The sequence below is a fragment of the Psammomys obesus genome, unplaced genomic scaffold (assembly GCF_907164565.1).
Source record: "Psammomys obesus unplaced genomic scaffold, mPsaObe1.curated_primary_1811, whole genome shotgun sequence".
NCBI classification, from domain to species: Eukaryota; Metazoa; Chordata; class Mammalia; order Rodentia; family Muridae; genus Psammomys; species Psammomys obesus.
Genome location: NW_026585895.1, coordinates 46,331,439 through 46,335,599, shown reverse-complemented (window position 1 = coordinate 46,335,599; position 4,161 = coordinate 46,331,439).

Here is a 4,161-nt window from a genome sequence, read left to right as displayed (position 1 = left end):
CCCACAATGAACGATCTTCTAGATAAACACCATGACCAAAACTACATGGGGAGTTTATTTGGCTCACATGTCTCTATCAAAGTCCATTGCGCAAGTCAGGGCAGGACCCCAAGGTGGGAACCTGGAGGCAGGAACTGAGGCAGAGGCCATGGAGGGGTGCTGCTTACTGCCTTGCTCTCCAAAGCTTGCTCAGCCTGCTCCATTCTTACTCAGCTGGGGGTGGGTCATGGCCCATAGTGGGCTGGGCCCTCCCCCGTCAGTCACTACTCACTACAGGCCAATCTGATGACAGCATTTTTTTTCCTCAATTGTTCCCTCGTCCCAGATGACTCAAGCCTGTGTCAAGTTGGAAAAAAAAAAAATCTAACCAGCACAGGTACCAACATAGGTCACCAGGACAGGAACTTGGGAGCCAAGTTCCCAGCCACAGCCATGGAGAGGGTTAGAGCACTGGGTTTGGAGTGTCTCATTGACACGGTGGGCACACTCGGTGGACTCTGGACTCCCCGAGGGAGCTCAAGTAGCCAGGATGGCTCTAAGGATTTGCTTGGTTGGTTTTTTTGAATCCTAAGTCCAAAGATGGCCTCCCCTGAGTGGGACTGAGATCCTGGGATCTCCTCAGTATTGTGTAGGTCGGCCATGGAGGTGCATGGCTGTAGTTTTAGCAATCTGGAAGAGGAGGCACAGGATCCTGAGCTTCAGGCTGGTCTGACACCATCTCAGAGCAAAAAACAAAGAGCTGGTGAGATGGCTCTGTAGGTAAAGGTACTTGCCTCCAAGTGCAAGGACCTGAGTTCGATCCCTGGAACCCACCCGGTGCAAGGAAAGCACTGACCTCTGACCACCGCACCACATGCCCAAATACAAACAAACCAATGCTTAAAAACACAGAGATGCAGCTGGGCATGGCAACACATGCCTTTATCCCAGCACTCAGGAGGCAGAGGCAGGCGGATCTCTGTGAGTTCAAAGCCAGCCTGATCTACAGAACTACACAGAGAAACCCTGTCTTGGGGATTGGGCGGGGGGGATGGCAAGTATAGAGAGGTGAGAACTGATTGTGGGGATGACCGGTCCCTTAAGTTCCACCCACTGACCCACACCCTCAGTCTCTTCTGTTTGGGGTTGGGAAAGGACCAAGGGACAGAACTGGTGAATGGCTCATCTGATCATGGTAGCCCTCAGTAAGTGGGCAACCTAATAAAGTCCTGGTCCATACAAATGGACAGGCTCTCTAGACACAGAAAGCAGAATCCAGAACTGAAGCTATGTCACAGGGCTCATTGTGAGCCCTGCCCCAGGGCTACCTAAGCAGCTCAGAGGCCCTGGGCTGAAAGGCCCCACCACACTTTTCTCAGGTCACTATAGGCCTCCTCTATCCCTCGCCCAGGACCACTTAGCAGCATGACCCTGTGTAAAAAGAGAACTCTTGGTTCAAGGATTACAGGCTCTGAGTTGACCTAATTCTAGAAGTTTCCTGAGATAGCCCTGTAGTCCAGTCTGAACACACTTTTGGACGAGTTCTGTAGTGACCAAGGTGCCACACTTTTCTCAAGTCACATTTGGGGTTCACACTGAGCTCAGGGACCTTCTCCTCCTGCCCCGCTGAGATCCTGCCGTGGTTCTGGGGGTGGGGGTGGGAGCTCTTGGAGGGTCATGGAGCCTCGGAGCCGGCCTGAGTCTCCGGCGCTAATGCTCCTTCAAAGTAGGCATGCGCAGGAACGTATCTCCCCGAAGCGCCTCCCCTGCTGAACGCTTGCATCTGCCCTCCTAAATTCCTCACCTCCGCTGTTGCTGTGAAGCATAGCTTTGGGACAAATTTCTATGCGCTGCTCGCAGTGAGTGATGTATCTTTCTGTACTCTAATTGGTCTTGACTGTGCTTATTTTGGCTTCCCCCCGCCCAGAAGCAAACCCACTGTATTCAGTTAGACATCTTGCTGATTTGTCACACAGTGTGCCTTCTGTCACAGTGTGTGGATCAGAGCCACCACACATGACTCAGACTCAAGAGAAGGGACGCAGACCCATTTGCTCATGGAGAAAAGGTCCAGGAACGATGGCCTAGGGCAGATGAGGAGGAGGAGCCCTCTCACGGGGACCGGTGGACTACCCGACACAGCTCGGGATTGTGGGGTGGAAAGCTGGAAGTAATGCTGTCTTAGTTCACTGTAATAAGACCCCCGAGTCTGGATATTTAGCAAAAAAGGTTCAGTCGGTTCATAGTGCTAAAGGTTCAAAAGCACAAGGATACCATCTGCTCTGATTCCACTACATCACAACATAGTGGATGACATCATGGCCGGGAGTGCTTGTGGGAAAGGGGTTTTAAGGAAGCCAGAGTCCTGGGACAGGCTGTCCTTCTCTCTGATCCTCTTGTGGGAGCCACCCAGGGTCCTGCAAGAACTACACTAATCCCTGGGGGGTAGGGGGGTTGAGGCCAACCTCAGGTGTTCTTGGTTTTTTTTTTTTGTTTGTTTGTTTGTTTGTTTTTTACTCCTTTATTTTTATTTTTGTAAGTGCTCTGTCTGCATATAAAGCATGCACGCCAGAAGAGGACACTGAATCTCATTACAGGTGGCTGTGAGCCACCATGTAGTTGTTGAGAATTGAACTCAGGACCTCTGGAAGAGCAGCCCGTGCTCTCAACCTCTAAGCTATCTCTTTAGTCTCTCCCCGACCCCTCGTTTTTGAGTCAGGGTCTCTCACTGGGACCTGGGGCTACCAGAAGGAACCCTTTTGTCTCCACTTCCACAGTGGTGGACTTACAAACACATGCTGACACACTTATTTTTTTCATGTGGGTGCTGAGGATCAACTGAGCTGTCTCCCCCCCCCCAGTCTCCAGAACACTAATATTAATATTTATATCGACTTGCTTTCCCATCCAAAACGCCTCTGCCAAAGCTCCACCCACCCACGTTCAAGGAGCTTGTCGTCCACCGTGGAGATGTGCGCAGCCCTCCGCAGGTCCAGAGAAATCATGCTACAGCAAGTCACATGTCACAGGGCCTGGGGAAGCCACCTGCCCACCCTGGGACTCTCCACCACTCGGAAGCAGCAGCTCTGTGGAAGGGTATCACGTGCACTCAGAAGACTCGGTTACCTTAGCGGCCACAGAACTCGGCATGTTGCAGGGCAGACACTTTGCCCATAGGGCCTGGCTGGGCTCCCAAGGTGAGGAGTCAAAGGGCAAATGTGGGAATGGCTCTAGTCCAGTAAAACGTTGCCTGCCCATCCCTGCAAGGAGAAACGTTCCCACCTGAGGACACAGCATCAGTGCCACACACTGGAAGCTGAGGCTGCATCTGGCCGCCTCGCCGCAGCCCCGAGTTGCTACAGCTGTCTTCAGATTGCTTGCAGTGGCCTGTGCTATTTAGGAAATGGTGGGAAGGTAAGAGTCTCATTAAAAAAAAAAATCAGTCCAGGATCACAACTGACAACTGAAGTTGGTAAAAATGCCAGACATGGTCAGCCTCCTGGTCACCGCTGGTGACTGGTGACGGTGTGCCATCAGAGGTGGGGACATCACGGACACAGTGTGGTGTTTAAACGAGGTAGCTCTAATCCCCCATTTTTCGGGCACTTGGCGTTTGACTGCCTGGCCTCGGGTCGGTGGTATCGTCTGCGTAGGGTTAGGGGATGAGCCTTGCTGAAGAAAGTGTGTCGCTGGGGGTGAGCGCTGAGAACTCAGACTTTCCACCATTCCCAGTCTGTGTTCTCTCTGCTCTTGCTTGTAATTTATGACGTGATATTTCAGCGGCTATTCCAGCCCCCCTCCCACTCCATAATGACAATGGACTCTTACCTCCCCTCAGAGCCGTAAGCCCAAATAAACCCTTCCTGCTCTAAGTTGCATTTGTGGTGGTGTTTTATCATGGCAATAGAAAAGAAACTAAGGGTGGTGGGAGTGGCTCAGAGGTTAAGAGTGCTGACTGCTCTTCCAGAGGTCCTGAGTTCAGTTCCCAGCAACCACATGGTGGCTCACGACCATCTATAATGAGATCTGCTGCCCTCTGCTGGTGTGCAGGCAGAATACTGTATATGTAATAAATAAATCTTAAGAAAGAAAGAGAAGTACCTAAGACACAGAGGTTTCTAGAAGAAAGCTTTATGTCATACTGCCAAGCAAGGTCTCAGTTCCAGCTGGGACTTTGGTGAG